This window comes from Ambystoma mexicanum, chromosome 11 (genome assembly GCF_040938575.1).
Source record: "Ambystoma mexicanum isolate Mex_15411 chromosome 11, UKY_AmexF1_1, whole genome shotgun sequence".
Classification (NCBI taxonomy): Eukaryota; Metazoa; Chordata; class Amphibia; order Caudata; family Ambystomatidae; genus Ambystoma; species Ambystoma mexicanum.
In genome coordinates, this window is record NC_090934.1 from 1,373,613,070 (window position 1) to 1,373,630,506 (window position 17,437).

The 17,437-nt window shown below is 47.4% G+C and overlaps 1 protein-coding gene across 1 annotated transcript in view; it reads left to right on the forward strand.

The window, feature by feature from the left end:
- LOC138504450 (transient receptor potential cation channel subfamily M member 7-like) overlaps positions 1 to 17,437 on the forward strand; it is a 1,624,316-nt gene that overhangs the window by 470,659 nt on the left and 1,136,220 nt on the right. The window lies entirely within an intron of this gene.

Below are 17,437 nucleotides of genomic sequence, written 5' to 3' on the forward strand. Positions count from 1 at the left end.
TCCTCATGTAGGAGTCTCCAAAGCCCATAATGTGCCATTGTACAAAAAAGCTGCGACCATTCCACTTGGTCGAACGCTTTTTCAGCGTCCAGCGCTACTAAATTTGCCTCTGTGTTTATGCGCTCCTCCTTTTCTATTATGTGGAACACTCTCCTAGTATTGTCCGCAGTTTGCCTTGTGGGGACAAAGCCTGCCTGGTCCGCATCCACCAAGAAGGACAAGTGTACAGTCATCCTGTTAGCTAAGACTTTGGTGAAAACCTTTGCATCCAGGTTTATCAGAGCAATTGGTCTGTAAGACCCAGGGAGGGTGGGGTCTTTTGTCTGGCTTCAGAAAGAGAACTAGTTTTGCCTCATTCATTGACGGCGTGATGTTTCCCCGGGATTTGAAAGTGTTAAACAGCGCCATGAGTCTGCGGACCAGTATATTTCGGAATATCTTGTAGAATGCCTCGGTGTACACGTCCGGTGCCTTGTTCTTGGGGAGTTGTTTGATGGCCTGTAGCACTTCCTCCAGTGTAATGTCTTGATCTAATGCGTCTCAGGCTTCCTCCGACAGTCGTGGCATGGGTATATTCTGGAGAAACGTTTCCTGTTCGCCCTCTTTTGGATTGCCAGCGGTATAGAGGTCCTGGTAAAAAGCTCTCATGATCTCACCAATTTCATCGTTGGTGGTTTTACAGGCGCCAGAAGGGTCCACCAATGCCAAAATGGACCTCTCCCTGGTCGTCTCTCGGAGCTGCAGAGCGAGTAGAGCATCTGCCTTGTTGGCAAGGTTGTAATACCTTTGTTTCGTCCTCATAAGTGCATGACTAAATTTCCGGGTATGAAGAAGCTCCAATTGACCCTGGATGTGCTGCATAGCCTGCCTCTTTGCTCTACTAGTGTTAGCCGCTGCCTCCTTCTGTGCGTCTCGCAGTTGTGACTCGATGTCCCGCTCCCATTGCGCCAATTGTTTATCTCTCTTGGACTTTAAGGCTATTAATTCTCCCTGCAGAACCGCCTTGAAGGCGTCCCACACAGTGTCTTGTGGGGTCACCCCCATGTCGTTTTCATTAAAGTACACATCAATTTTCCTTTGAATTTCCTCAACCAGCACTGGATCTTGTAACAGTTCCGAGGGAATCGCCAGGTCCATGCCCCCCGGTTTTGAGTGCTAGGGACAGTGTAATCGGGGTGTGACCCGAAAGGACAATGGGGCCTGTCTCCACCTCCCTGATTGTCCCTAAGAGGTCCGTGGAGACCCATATATTGTCTATTCTCGATAACGAGTTATGTACATGGGATTAGTGCGTGAAGCCCTGCCGTTCCCCATTCTTTGCTCGCCAAGTGTCGTGCAGGGAGAGGGACTCAAATGCTCTCTTCAATGCCTCCAAGGGGGCTTTCAATCCATTGCTAGTCCTGCCCGTTCTATCCTGGGTTGGGCTCCAAGCAAGATTCAGATCTCAATATAATATCTCCTGTTGTAAATTCCTCAAGCGCTCCCAAAATGTTCTGTAGGAATGCTTAGTGGCCCACGTTTGGGGCGTAGACAGATGCCAGGGTAACCCACCTCCCCTCCACCGTGATGTTTAGGAAGACATATCTCCCTTCTTGGTCGGTTCTATGGCCGTGAATCTGTGCCTTCAGTGTGTCCTTTATGGCCACCAGGACTCCAGTCCTCTTTCCCTCTGCATTTGACTGAACGACATGTTTCGCCCCTTTTACCCTAAAATGACTTTTCTCGCTTCTCTTTGTGTATTTCCTGGCACAGTAGGATGTCTGCTTTCTGCTTCCAGGCTTGCCTGTCCAGTTAAGGCCTTTTCATGGGCGTGTTCATACCCCGAACATTCTGAGAGCACTGTCACCAGGATCTTATTTGTTGTATCCATCGAAAGATTGATGGGTGAGCTCTTTGTGGCCATCCCGTTTTTTTAATGCACTCAGTCTCCTGCCGGTGAGCCGTCTCGCCGTCCCAAACTTGTATACCCCCCTGTACCCCCCCCTCCCCCTGAAGCCCTCGAGGTCAGAACCGGGTTACTACATACCCTGAGACGAGTTATCCAGTGCTCCCGGTTCAGATTTCTCCTCATTAACCCATCGTGGGGAATCCTAAACCCCATTGGAGATTCCATTGGATTCCTTCAACTTCCTCTCTCAGGCCTGCTGGTGGTCGATCGGGCAAATCGTCTGCCTCCTTGTTCTCTGGTTGACATTTGCAGCAGTGTTCATTAACATATTCTGAGTTCGAGGATAGCCTGGCGCGCCCATGGTCAGTTAGGTCCTCTTATCCCTCCCTTTCTTGTGGACTGTCGTCCACCCATCCTGCTGGTTCGACCCCCTGTATTTCCTCTGGGATTTCGGTTGGGTGACTTCTTCTCCACTTAATATGCCCAATAGCTTTTTATTTTTTTATTTTATTGGTTTCAATACAAACCTTTCAAATGTTACACAATACACACAACTTAAACACAAACATCCTTCCCATCCCATCTTTCAATAATAGTCCTGCCACCCAAGGATTAAAATCCGTCTTCGCATCTTCTTAAGTTGATTCACACTCATTGATCTCACAGATTTAGCCTGGCTTCGATCTCAGCTAACAAGGATGTTAGAGGCATTATTAATTTCATGCCAGTACCGTTACACATTCTCAACCACCACTCCTCCGCACACAAAGAAGGATGTTCCTCGCTCCATCGTCCCAAATAAATTGATCTTGCGTCTTTCAGTTTAGGGCAAAACAGCATCAAATGTTTGAGTGACTCAACTTCATTGTCACAAAGTCGGCAAGAAAGGTTCAGGCCTAAATTACATGCCCATGTACTTGTCCATTCTTTGCTTTTCAGAGCATTTAAGCGAAACAGTATGAAGAGTCTTCACGCTTTGGGATTCGGGAACAGATGTATGTATTTTTGTAGAACATTGAAGCTTCTTGCCTCAACGGTTGCCCAATATCTCTTAGCCTTCCTCACAGGAAGTGATCCTATGTTGGACGCCCTCCCATGTGAACAGGAGGCCGAACGGAAAAGTTCATTTATATTTCACATGGGCTGAAGACAAGTGACGAACTACTGGGCCCATCTTCCGTCTCCTCCGTCTCTTGAGAAGGGTGGACTGAGCCAGGTCCTGGTATAGCTGCAGTTCCTGCCCATTCACTCTTATCGGGGGGGGCCTGCCTGGCTTTTCTAAGTATCTGTTCCTTCTGCACATAAGAGGTTATAGCCACTAGCGCATCTCTGGGCCTCGTTCCTGGTTCCGCCCCTCTCTTTGGACCCACTCTGTGGATTCGGTCAATCCCCACCCCCGGTTCCACCTCTTCGGCCAGGATCTCGGTGAACAGTTGCGTAACCGTCGCCTTCAGGTCTGCCTCACCTATGAATTCCGACAGATTTTTAATTCTCACATTAGATCTCATTGACCTGTTTTCTAGGTCCTCGCATTGTTGTTCAAGGTACATAGTTGTCTGGGCTACCCTGTCTAGTGTTTCTTCAGATTTTAAGGAGTCTTCCTCCATTTGCTGGTGCTTTCTTTCCACAGTATCGGTCCTCGCCCCCAATTTGATTACATCCTGGCGGATTTCCTGGATTGATTGCACCATTTCCCCCCACAGAATTTTAAATTGTTCTTGGACAGAGCTGAGTAGTTGCGACTGGAGTTGTTTAAAGCAAGTTTGCAAGTCCTCCTTGCTCATCACGCTTCCCTCCATCCTTCCTTGTGTTGGGCTGGGACCGAGTGGGGGAAAATCCTCCGGCGTGGATGCGAGGCCATCTTGTGCCCCCCAGAGCTGCTTTAGGTTCCTTCCATGACTGCTCTGCGGGAAGGACTGTGTTGAGGACTTCGCCCATGTTTTAGACATTAATGCACCTTGCAAGACCTGATGGGGCTTAGTCGTGGGGGATTCTATGGGGCTGCGCAGGCAATCCAAAGAGTTCCCAATTGTCACCCGGGGAGCTCTTGCGTGGTGCCGCGAGAAAATCTGACCTTGACAGTCACTGGGTTGTTTCTGCTCTGTCTTCAAGTTATATTTTATTTGCCCTGTGGGGGTGGCGCTTTTACATGATAGGTATTAAGTGCTGCCATGTCAATAAATAAGAGAGGGGATCCTTGGTGTAGCGTTTCGTATGGGGCCCTGGTGTGGGGCCGGCAGTCAGTGTGCGGTGTTTATGGCCATCCTCCCTCCACTAAGGCCTGTTGAATGCGCTTTTCTCACCTTCTGCGTGGGGGGATAGCCAGGCCTAGAGCCGCAGTCGTCCCCTGGGTGTGCGTAGGCTGGTTACCGTGGAATGGTGCATTTATTGATGATGATCACCACCGACTGTGGCCGCGGTTGCAGGTGGTCGACAGTTCGCCGCTAGCTAGTGTGTTGCGCAGTGCTTCATCCCTGGTTCAGGTGGTAAAATGGCCTCCGCGATGCCGGTCCCCCGGGTGCGTCTTTTTTGGCGATGCTGGCCGTGCCTGCGGTTCCCCGCCCCCGGTTTGGAACCCACCTCGGATGTTCTCCTCCTGGGGCTGCCCGATTTCACTGTGCCCCCACATGGTCTCTGTGATGTCCGAGGGCTACGGGACCCCGGACGGTACATGGCTATCTTTCGTGGCGTTCCCGGGACGACCGCAGGGGGGGCTGAGCTGCCCCGCTGTGGTGTCTCAGCGTCCCCATGCTGTCCCAGTGCTGGTCGAGGTCCGCCGGGTTCCCGACGGCTCTCACCGGGCCCCCATTTTGCTGATCCTCAACGGCGCTCCAACGTCGCTGGGGAGGAAGTCCGCCAACGTGCGCCTCCGGTCTCCGTCAGGGGTCCCACCTCTGCCCAAGCCGTTCTCTCTGCTATGCTGTGCAGCCGTCCGCTGCAGCGGCCTCTCCCCCAGGCGGGCACTATCTTCGGTGCGGGCCCGCTGCTCGTCTGGTTCACCCTTATGGCTGTGAGTCCCGGTGGCGCATCAAGCTTCCTTCTCTCAGGCGTTAGCTATGTGCCAACCAACTGCGATGTGGTTAACCTGCGATTCACCCGATATGCTGTACTGATGGGCTTATTGTCGCGGCCATGATAGGAGAGACTGTCAGTCGTGTCCTCCTTCACCAGCCGCCATCTTGGAAATCGAATAAAGCTTTTTTGATCACAAAAGAACGTACAATGGATCAGATATCATATTTTACGGGAAGCAATGAGCTTCTAACAATAGGATGAGTTCAAGTGACAATCTGACCAGGTTGCGGAGGTGAGTAAATGGAACAGTCACCGGGGGACAATAGATGGGTGGACATACACACAGATTAAGAACAATCAACATTAGATATTTTTAAGTGCGTGTATGCTGTACGGCCACCTGTTCTAGGGATGTGACCATGATGGATGATGTGCTAGAGTGGAGGCAAAGAAAGTGAGGGACCAAATCTTCTCGATTCCACTTTCCTTCCATTCTATCCTTCCTTGTTTGCAGCATCTAGTGCTGCAACTGCAAAGCTTGTTTACATATCAAAGGCCCGATCCACTACCAATATCACAAAATCAATATTTTCCTGCTTAACTATTTTCCATAAACAATGGCTTTGACCATCCGTTGGCAGACCTTTGTATGAGGGGCAAATAAAGAATGGTCAAGGTTTCTACCATATGAAACGAACCTGAACAGAGTAATTTCTCACACGGGTGGGTGATTCCCTGCCATCTTGTCTGATCTCAGCCAGCAGAGCAATCTCCTCATTATGCAACACTTCTGACCTTAATAACGTTTTTTTAAGGCCTATTCTCTTAATACTATGTACTCCGGAGACCCTCGGCTGACCCATAGAGCCGAGGTTTGCTCCAAAAGTACTTTAAGACAAGATAGCTGCACCCTTGAGATGGATGGGGGTGCAGAACACCAATCAATAAGGACAACTCAATGGTTTGGCAAAGTGAGTCCGTTTAATGACAAGTACAAAAAACGGGGAGTCATGGAAATCAGCAGTGATGCGATCGTCCTTCTGGCTTCAACTCCAATGAACTTCATAAAAATCATAGCATTTATACTGAAAACTCATCGGAATTGACGTGTAACACTCAAAAGTTAATATGCAATTCTATTGGTTAGATAAAGGTAACTTTAATATAGGTACTAAATCTGTATATGGTAATGGAGTGAGGGGATTGGGTAAACACTGTCAGGTGGGTGTCTAAGCCCTTCCTTCAAAGATGACTACTGTAGACGTCACTAAATTTACGACGTCCCATTGGTTCTACTAACTATAGGACCCTAGATAATTTGGTCCATTGTGATTCGGTTTGGCACCAACCCCATGCATACATTTCCACTTTGCTTAGCAGCATGCAGAATGGTCAGCGAGGTGCAGGGTGCTCCCTAGTTACCCGGCCTTTCTCCAATTAAGGTTACAATCTATCATCACTTCAGCAACTATGTGTCATTTAATTTACTGTGGTTGGCCTCAAAACTGCATCTTCTATCTGGGAAAGTTCCGATATCTCTGCCTGGGCGGATGCCGAGCGTAGGTGTGAACTTGCGCTTCTCCTCGCTCGGATGGTCACGTGCTTCCCACACCGTGAATTTGTCTAGTTTCTCTTAATTTGTGCTTTTGATTCTTATTCAGCTTGCCACCTGCCTAGGCCTCCTTATCTTGACCTTTCAGAGACAGGATATTCTGTTCTTGAGCTTCAATTATATGTAGCTACTGTTTGTTCCTTCTATTAGTATGACCTTTGCTCTCCTGGCACGAGTTGCATCTGCTAAGTTTCGATTCAGCCGTCTCTTCTCGTTTTGCTAGAATATGAATCTCTGCTCTTTCGGCCTTTAGTAACCTGGGTTGATTCTGCTTAGTTTGCAAAGTGGAATTACACTTCTAATACTGTGCTTCGTTTTGAGGTAGATTATGTATTATGGCGCTTGCCGCACTATTCTTCTACTTAGCATTGCAAGCCACATTGTTTTCTTAGCTTTCTTGCGGTTCCAAGCATATGTACAGGTGTTAGCTGGTTGAATATCTTCATCCTGTTTACAGCTTCAGCTTCTTTGTATTTCAACATCGTTCTGGCCTTTTATGTTCACGATATCCTTATTCATGACGTTTCGTCTCTGGGTGTCATTCTCGGGTTGTCATTTCTTCTTCTTGTACGTCTGTCCAGGTCCTTGTGATGTCACCATTCGTCTTCCATTAAGACCTTTTTGGTTTCTTCTGGGACTGTACTTAGGCAATCTTCATTTCGTCTCATTTGCTGGTAAGGTTTCCTTAATGGATACCTTACTGTCCATGGTTTTCTTGGCATCTATGCTTCAATAGTTTTGCTCTTCTGATAGGTACTGGGCAGAGCCCTACTGCGGCTCTCTGCTGATTTTATCTGCTCATCATACATCACATATTTTGGTGTGAACGTTCCTGGTACTTCAAAATGGGTGACTGGAGTGCAGGCTTTATTTGGGACAACTAATAAAATAAACCATACAATTTCCGAGATTTTTAACTCCTAATCTCAAGTAGAACTTTTAACCCTCACTTTCTTGCTTTCACATTATTGAAATAGAAACTCAGAAAAATCTGTCAAGCCAGACTCTGGCCAGGTCAAGAGACAGAAACCTGAGGTCAATGTTGGATTTTGCTTTCAACAGAGGAAAACCTTCAGGCAGGATGGAACAGGCAGTGGGCAAATGACCTCTGCTTGGACATGTGAAGACATTGATTAGATTTGACGAAGGCAGAGAGATTAGCAAAGTGTCCGCATACAGGATATAAGGAGGGTAAAAAACATCTCCAGCAGGAGGCATGTGCAGTAGAGATGCAAGGGAGGAAGTGATAGACAACCCTTGTATATAGCGGATACTGTGGGTTGTGACCGGAAAGTTCTGATCCACCATTGTGGAAGAGGAAGCTATAAAGTATGCAGCAGTCATCTTGGAATGCTGACTTATGCCATGAAGATATATTTAAGAAGTGTTCTTGTTGCATAATATTTATCAAAGTTCAATTTTATTTTAAACATCTGTATAAGATTCCACCACAGTTGACAAGGCACACGAACATATTAAAAACATTTCATTTTGGTATCACATAAAGTGCGTCCCTGATTCAATTAGCAGCATGTGTGTGTATACACAGATAACAGGGTTACACCTAGTAGGGCTGTATTAAATGAAATGCAAACTTTTAAAGCCTCAATGAACACAATAATACAATCTAAAGTGCATCCCAAAACAATGTGTCTGTGTTTTAAATAAAAACAATTGACATTCCACCATTAATCTCACGCCGATGACTGTCTTGAATTAATCGTCCATGATCCCTAAACGTATCGACATAAATCTGTAATGGGGCTTCATTTCATTTAATACAGCACTATTAGCTATAACCCTGTCTGGCATGGCCATGTCTTTGTAGTATGTTAGAGGTGGGTCCATTTTGTTTGTGGTTTGTTATCCGTGTATACACTCATTCAGCTAATTGATTCAGGGACGCACTTAGTATGATATGATACCAAAATGAAATGTTTTAATACGTTTGTGTTTCTGTGCCTTGCCACCTGTGGTTGAATCTTGCATAGATGTTTCAAAGTAAAATTGAACTTTGATACATATGATGTTAACAAGAACACTTCTTTAGTATATCTTATGTTTAGTCCTCAGTTCCTGTGTTTGGAGGACAACTACTGTATATTTGACTTCTGCCATGAAGGCAGAGGATGCAGCAGCCTTGGACTGACTGTGCAAAATGAAGGTGAGACAAGCTGGGATCTAAATCCTGGAAGTGGCGTGCACTGGAAAATGAGTCAGCAGAAGCAACAGACAATGTTGTTCTTAGGAGGCATGCCAGTCGTTCTTAGGGGGCATGCCAGTATGCCAGAGTGAGCCAGGATGGCCGGTGGCGAGTGTAGACATTAGGAGCCCAGAGGGTAGCTAGGGTGCTTGAAGGGGTGACAGGAAGAGAGTTGTGATGGGCCTGCGAGCTGCATCAAGAGGGGAGGAGGCAGCAGAGCACAGCTAGATATAAGAACCTGAATTAGCTGTAGGAGGCCGGCAAGCTCACCTGGAATCACATGAGAATGAGGAAGTAGTGCCTATTATTGGGGAAGTGAGGCATATTCTGCAGACGCAAAGAGTGAGCTACAAGAGTGACAGTAAGCCACCAGACCAGTGGGGAGAAGCGTGACACCCAGACTGGGCTTGGTAATTCTGTGCCTGCAGAAACAATGTTCTAGGAGCAGTGTTGGGTATTCTGCCTCTGCCAGTACTCGGTTCTACCGTAACTGGACATTCCTGAATAAGTATTTCAATCTTGTAGCATCCTGCAGGCATCACAGCTTGATTATTTTGTATCCCAAATAATGTTTACATAGTTTAAGAAGTGCTGAAGTACTCACCGGAATTGTCTGATCTGTCTTGTTGACATAATTGAACAGGAGACTGAGATTCTGAGAAGCTGTTTTACAGAAAATTGCCCTTACAGCATCCCCGTCAACTTTGTGGGAAGACTAGGGTTTCAATCAATTATGAAACAAGTGGCACTGAATCATGGATATAACATGTTTCACTGTAACTTTTGGAAAGTTGATGGTGGCTCAGCCAATTGGGTTTCAGGAATTTAGAATTTCATTCTCCTCTCTGTCTGAACCGCCATCATTATCTGTGCAAAGTTTCCGCCCTTGATGACCCCCCTCTGCCGTTCTTCTAAGCTTTTTCTTGTCCCTTTTATCGCTTTCTTTATGAGCCTTGCTTTTACCGCTGCGTGAGTTAAATGCCTCTCTGTGAACCCCCTACTTGCCCACTCTACATCCAGTTCCCCCCTCTGCCTGCCTCTACTTTTCCTTCTTCCAAATACGGCAACATATTTACCCATTGTCCTATTTTGTTCCTTTACGCTCTTACCCTTTTTCACACCATTTCCACTACAGCTCTTCTCCAACATAACTGGTCAACTCACCCTTTCATAGTGCACTGCCAGAGTCCCTGCATGTCGATTCCACTGTCTGTGTCCAATATGGTCAAAGAGAAGTATTAATGTGGAAAAGGGTGTCCGGCAGGAGTGTGTGCTTAGACCACTCCTTTTAAACCTCTATATTAATCACTTACGTTATTTCCTAAAGAGTCTTGGTCCTGATGTACCACAGTGTGAGGGCAGGAAACTGGCCGTTCTATGCTACACACATGACTCGACTCTTAGCAACAAAACAAAACATCTCTCCAAACTCTTGTTGAGAGATGTGTAAGTTGTATGACCCACATGGGACTGAAGGTATGTGTTAACAAATGCTTTGTTGTGTTTTTTACTTGGATGGGCAAAGATTAAAAGTATCACAGAGCTTTGAATACTTAGGAATACCATTTAACAGTCGCTTGACCTGGAAGGGTATCTTAACCATTCACAGGTGAAAATAAAAAAGCATATAGGTAGTATTTTTAGATTTGCCAAGAACCTGGGACAATCGTCTATAAGCCACATGCTTCCTGCCTTCATAGAAAAGTATGTGGCTACAGATGTTTATGGTGGTGTACTGTGGGGTACGGGTAATTTGGAGGGGTTCAAGATGAAGAAAATCATTTCCTTGCCTATCTTTTTAGGTGTGCCTCCAACTACGGTATCTTATATTCCCCATCTTGAAAATGTGCTCCTTATCTGTCCTTCATATAAATATTTGGAGAAACTGTATCTTTTAAATATGCTCTGGGGTTTTGGTTTTAATTTCTGGAGACCTGCTTTTATGTTACTTCTAAGTGTCCAGATGCTATTACCACATTTAAATATGCGTGCTATCTACAAAGCTCTTGGGCAAGAAGGAATTCCTTTTGCTCCTTTTCAATGTGATCTTACAATTATCTAAGTTGCATCTTGTGTTTTTTATACCCATCCGCTGTGTTTTTATCTGATCCAGGATTTGTTTCTGCTGTTGTTTTTGATACCATTGTTTCATGGATTGTTTTTACAAATCCGAAACACACAAATTAAATGAAATAGTGCACTGCTAGACTACCCTTGCCAACACCATACATGCCAATTGCTTATAAGCCCAATTTGACTCCCATTCTCTGCAGCTTTAATATTGTATGTTCCTGCTCCATTGGCTTTCTCCTATCATCCGGTACACACTTCGGTCACACATGCTTTACAGTTCTCATAAACCCTCTCAACCCTCTGTGCCATTCCATACTAACAGATATAACCAGATGCCTGCACTCGGGCCTCACTGTAATGGCTGCAACCTCAGAAGGTACTTTTCTCAACCCACTACTCACCATGTGATAAAGAGTTTAGCCACAGTTGACTCCCTGGGAAACACAGAGAGACATACACCAGGGCATGCTAGAAACCAGTCTGCCACCCCATCTGGCCCCACCATGGTTTCTAATATCTGTAGTGCTACTGGGCTCCTAATGCCCGGAATGCACACCCTCACAGATGCTAAAGCTATATTCTGAACCGACTCCAGACAGTAAATGATTAGGGTGGGAAAGCATTTCATCATTTCATGTTATGCAGGCAATAAATCAATTTGATTTTCATTTTGTGTTTCTTATTTGGGATCACTCTGCTTTCATTGATGCATTTTAGTGAGGATATGGATATCTCTGGAAGGAGAGAACTGAGGAATGGTGTTCTTGTGTTCTGCAACAGCTAGAAATGTAGTCCATATGAGGCAAATATTAAGTATAAACTAAGGATTAAAACATATTTAATCTGGCTACGTCTCCAAACAGCTGACAAAGAAGGTTCTAAGTAATGGAAGGATGTGGAAGAAGGAAGCTGACACAAGGGTGGCATGTTTATTGTTATAGACTTTCATTTATAGTGAAATAACCCTCACTATCCCCATCTCTAAGAGTGGTTTCCCTACCTCAAACTAATACTAAAGTATCTGTCAGAATGTGCTTCCAAATGAAAATCCACTGCCCTGTGTCACAATCTACTTCTATCCCTTACACTACAACTAACAAATAATATAATCCAACAAAAAGTTCCTTCTGTGGGAGAATGACCCCTTCTCCTGGTATACGGGTGCATTCCAAAAATATTCTCTTGCAAAAGGGTGCCAGGGGAATATCTCCCTTCCCCTTCCTGGTGGTTCCAGCACTTTGTACAGTCAACTTTCTGGACTAGGAGAATGGCTCCCTTGTCCTGGTACTGGTCTGCACTCTCCAATATAGTTTAATATGGCCAGGGAGAATGACTACCTTCCCCTGGCATTTCTTCCATGTACTTGAAAGGATTCCGTTTTCTCACTGGGAGAATAACTGCATTCTCCTGGTGTTTGAGAGTTCTTTTTCAACTTGGGTTTTATCTTGCCTCGTTCACTATATCAGCAAAGTCCCATATCCGGATCCCAGACCCTTCTCTGCTGTTCAGTGGGCTTATCTCTGCTACTGGTATGCAATAGATTTCCTAGGATGCACTCTTTGCATTGTTTTGGGTCACCAGCCCATGGTGCCCTCTGTTAGGCCTTACGTTTGCTCCGGCATGAAGCGGAGACCTCTACTGCCTACAAGTCCTTACTGGTCCATCTGTGCTTCCTGTTACCTTCTGGGACTTGCTTGTTGCACAGTGCCAGTCTCTCCAGGTACCGGGATTGGTCTCCTTCCTGCAGCTGTCTGCATCATTACTGTTTCTGCAGTGACTCTGTGTTGCGGCTCCTTGCAGTCTCCGCATTGTTGGGGGGAACCACACGGTCGACCTCCTCCTGGAGGTCGTGTGACTGCCTCGTCTGTTTCCCGCTGGACTCGGTCCTGCTTACACAAGGCCTGTCGCAGACTCCCTCAGCCACTCGCCGGTGTCCTCTGCAGAGCTCTCTTTTCGGGTCCAGTGCAGACTTCAAAACTCCCAGTTTCTCCGACCAGGAGGGACGACTCTGAGTCAGACTTCTCTTTCCATTTTATAGGGAGTACTCTGCCCTAGCGCAACATCAACACAACACCTGATGTCAATTGCTCCTTGGTATTCGTCATGCATTCTTGGTATTCCTCAAGCCTCCTGTGAGCCACCTCGTCTCAGTACTAGCGCAGTCAGTACTACTCATGTTTTCTGAGCTTCAGCCTAGTATGTTCTGTCTTGGCTGTACCCCAGGCACTACAGAAATATATTCTCTTACTCTCAATATAGTGGTTTCAATTCAGGGGTGTGGGGGGCTAAGGCATGTGGGGGTGTGATGTTGTACCAAAAATGGTCACCCTTAACCCCAGAGGGGAGGCCCTCCCCATGAGGTCCTCCTGCATTAAACCACCCGTAGGGGGACTATTGGTTAGCGGCTGCACCACCTTAGCCTCATGGGAAAGGGCCCTCCCCCCCCCCCTGGGGAGGAGTGACGATACCTGGCGAATCGTCACAGTAAGGAGGATTTCTCAGGATATATGAGGTACAGGTGCACTCAAGGGTGCTGGAACAAAAGTACTTTATTTAACCCACATTCTGTACTTGTCACAAAACCATGTTAAGAATATGAGGACGAATCAACTACAAAATGTGATGAATCCGGTAGGTTAATTGCTAATTTCCTGGCAGTAACCTCCTCCCATGTGGCCAGGGGACTGCAGTCACTATCTGATCCTGACTCTGTGGGTGGATATATGAGGGAGGATCATATGAGAGGAGACAGCTGTTGAGGGAGGTGGTGACTCCATCAGACGCGACACTGTATTCTCCCCTTCCTCCTGAAGACAACCTTATAATGCCGAAGTTCTTGATGACTTGTCGTCCCACAAACCCCCATTATTTTAAAAATCAGAAACCCATGCCTTCATGTCACTCTTGACAAAATTCCATTTATACCTCAAAAATGCACAACACACACATAGCATCTGCCGTTTCTAATGTTTCTCTGTATAAAACCTTTGAACAGCATTTTAGAAATCCAACATCATCTATGGACTTAAGCTCCTATAAAGCCTCAAGTACTGAGATGAAGAAGAGGAGAAAGGAGTTGATGCAGACTAAGAGAAACCTGAAACCTAATGTGCAGACTAGTTGTTTGGCTGAACCTGGACTGCGCAGGACATTTAAAAATGGCATCGATGGGGATTCCAAGATGGCCGCCGTCCCTTGAAGGTTCAAGTTCCGGAGCTCCACCTGGACGACACAGCTAAAGGTGACAAAATAGCAGCAGAAACTGTTTTGTTAATTCCTCGCTGGATCAGAATCGCCAGATTGCCCAGGATGACTTTGGAAGAACAGAGTGACGAAGTGACGGGCTTGGAGGCAGGAAGGTTCTGAGCCCGCGATATGGAGGTGTGCGGCGAGCTGAAGTAGCTAGCTCGCAGTCATTGGGTTGACTGAAGGTGCGTCCCCTTGCAGGCAGAGAATCGGACACCGCCCCCTTCTAAGGGAAGAGAAGCCTTGGCACCATGGCGGGACACACCCCGCCGTGATCCGGTCTCTGGGAGGTGCAGACTGTGTGCAACGGTCGCGCTCTGTGGCCCACGTCTGGGGAGGCAGCTGAGAAAATGGATGACCAGCCAATTGCCGGTAAGGAGACGGTCAGGAAGGTAGCGGGGAGGAGCGGGTCCCACCGCAGGGTCAAGAGGCAGCAGAGACAATCCAAGCAGAGAACTTCAGAAAGGCTGGGATTGCGGACTGTTGCACCAGTCTCCCTAACCGGGTCCAGACAAGGGGGGGCGGCTCCCGAAGCACAGCGGGACTGGTGTCTGTGCTCCCGGCCAGCGGAATCCAGGCAGGATTGGAAGCAGTCATTGGCAGACGAACAGTTCGCAGAGGGGCATTTTGGCGCCCCTAGCTGTGTGTTGCAGGGAAGCGGAGCTTGGGACCCGGGACTCCCATCAAGTATATAGGGTTCCCCCCGGCATGAGCGAGAGAGAGGAGTGTATATGGACAGTGGAAGTGCTGGGAAAGCAGCACTGCAAACGAAGCTAGAAATGAGCACCCACCCCCCAGGGAAAGATATAACGTCGGCCCCTGAGGTCTAAATTGGAGGCCAGAAGGGACCCTTGGACTCCAGTTTGTGCCCTTAAATCACTGGGGAGGTGAAGTCTGGCACACGGTTCTGGAGGAGCACACAGAGGCTGAGGCCTCCTTTGAAGTGGGGTGATCCACCGAAGAGCGGGTGGGAAGGGGAACGGACGTACTCCCAGCAATAAGGTGGCGCACACAATCTGAATACTGCAATTAGTAATATTGGCACGCAAAGGTCGAGGCTGCACCTGAAGGAGATCCCAGAACTCAAACTCGTTGGTGGAGCATATAATCTGCTGGAACCCAGTGAGAGGCCCTGGGCCTAGATCCATTGGGGCCTGGTAAACATCGATGACTGCTCCCCGCATCGGAGGGGCAACAGTAATTAAGTGCCAGTTCTCATCGGCCTAATAGTCTCCCTAATCAGCTGGCCTGATCTCCCGGGCTATCTTCCTGGCAAAGACACAGATGCCAGGGACGAGATCTAAAGGTGCCCAGTCAAGAGTTAAGAACGCACCGCAAAGGGGTGAGGGACAGTTGGAGCACTGCTGGAGGTGACAGCGGATGGAAGATCCCCAGAAGGAGGGGGCATTAGAGGAACAAGACACCCGAAGGTCCATAGATCCAACCACGAGCATGGCTCTGAATAAAGAGAAGCTTAAGGACTGTTTGTTGGGAATGGAGAACCGCATGATGGATGCCTTCCACGAGCAATTAGGGAAAATAAGAGAGGAAATAAGCTCCTGCCTCCGAGAAGTCAGAAAGGACATTACAGATTTGGGGGTGAGAGTGGACACAACAGAAGCGGGCCTCTCAGAGATCGCAGAGGATTCCAAACAAACCAGTTAACTGTTGGGACAAATTGCAGGGCAACACACAATCTGGAGATTCAGGCAGAGGATCTTGAAAATACATCCCGAAGAGCTAACATAAGAGTCAAGGGACTTGTCGAGTCAATCGGAGACCCAGATCTAAAAGAAAAGATGCAAACTTGCTTTAGCAGCCTGCTATCTGGGATCCAGCCGGAGGACATACTCAGTGACAGAGTGCACAGGGTGGGCCCCAAAAAAAGATATCCGGGAGCTCGTCCTAGGGATGTCCTCCTCGCAATGACCTCCTATACGATGAAAGAACAGATCCTTCGTGCAGCGAGAAACCAGCAACCGGTCACCATCAACGGAATGCAAGTTCAGTGGTTTCAGGACCTGGCCCTAACCACCCTACACAAAAGAAGACTGATGGCGCTGGTTAATAGTGTGTTGAGGGCCAAGGGGTTTGCCTATAGATGGGCATATCCTTTTGAGTTACAGTTCAGCTGGGAGGACATGCAACAGCGCATCACCATCTGTGAGGAAGGTCTGTCCCTTCTCCACCTGGAGGAGGATGAACCGCAAACCGAAAGGAACTCTACTGGGAACATATGGGGAGGCGGACCTAGACAGTCGGAGTGGGCATCCACCTCCACGAAGAAACGGGGAACGGAAAGATCGTGTGGAGGCCTCCAACGGAGTTGATCATTGTTTTCAAGATGGAAAGGAGTATTCTGTTAAGTGAATACTCGGGGCAATGAATTGGGGGGATTTGGGGGAAGCAAGTAAGATTAATTGGAGGTAAACGAGAAGAAGTTCCTGGCGGAGGGAAAGGACTCATCCTGGAACCCAAATCAGGACATACATATGTCCTGGCGGAGTACAAGTTGGAGTGGATACGGTACCCATCGCCCGAGCAAGGGGCGCAGAGAAGGTTCTATGGGACTGGGTTCTGACGGGGAGGGCAGGAGGGGGAACGTTTGGTTGTTACACGGTTAATTGGGATTGGGGTTAGGCATGGATCAGAGTTGTTGTGGATGAGAAGGGTAGGCCGTTGGAGTCAGCAGGACCGGCAGCAAGGGGTGCTCAAATACAGACTAGATGGCTGAACTGGAATATTGTCTCGCTCAATGTACAGGTCCTAAACTCTCCAGTGAAACAGCGCTCGATTCTGACGAGGCTGCTAGATCTGCAAGCCTCAATTGCTTTTTTGCAGGAAACACATCTTCTCCTGGAAGATGAAAGCAGATTGTTTCATAGAGCGTTCCCCTGACAATACCATGCTTCCGGGGCGAAGAAAACCAAGGGGGTAGCCATACTAATGGGAGCCAAACTAGTAATTAGAAAACAGGCAATCGGGATGGGCGATACTTAATTCTGAAAGGGTTAAAATTGGGCCAAATATACACATTAATCACTGTATATGCTCCGAATGAGCGACAAGATTTGTTCTTGAGGGACATATTAAAAGTTCTGGGACGATGGTGTGAGGGTCAGATAGTGATTGGTGCTGACTTTAATTGTGTCATGGATCCCTCATTGGATAAAACACTTCCTCACACAGTGGTAGACGCAAGAAATAGGCAGGCGCTGGGGAATCTCTTCAGAGATCTGGGGGTGATAGAAACGTGAAGATTTTTCCATGAGCAACAGAAGGAGTACACCCATTACTCAGCGGTCCATAAAGGATATTTGAGAATTGATATGGTACTGGTCTCGGCCACCCTAATCCCCAGAGTTAAAGAAGTTGAAATTGGAGCCCAATGTGTGTCGGA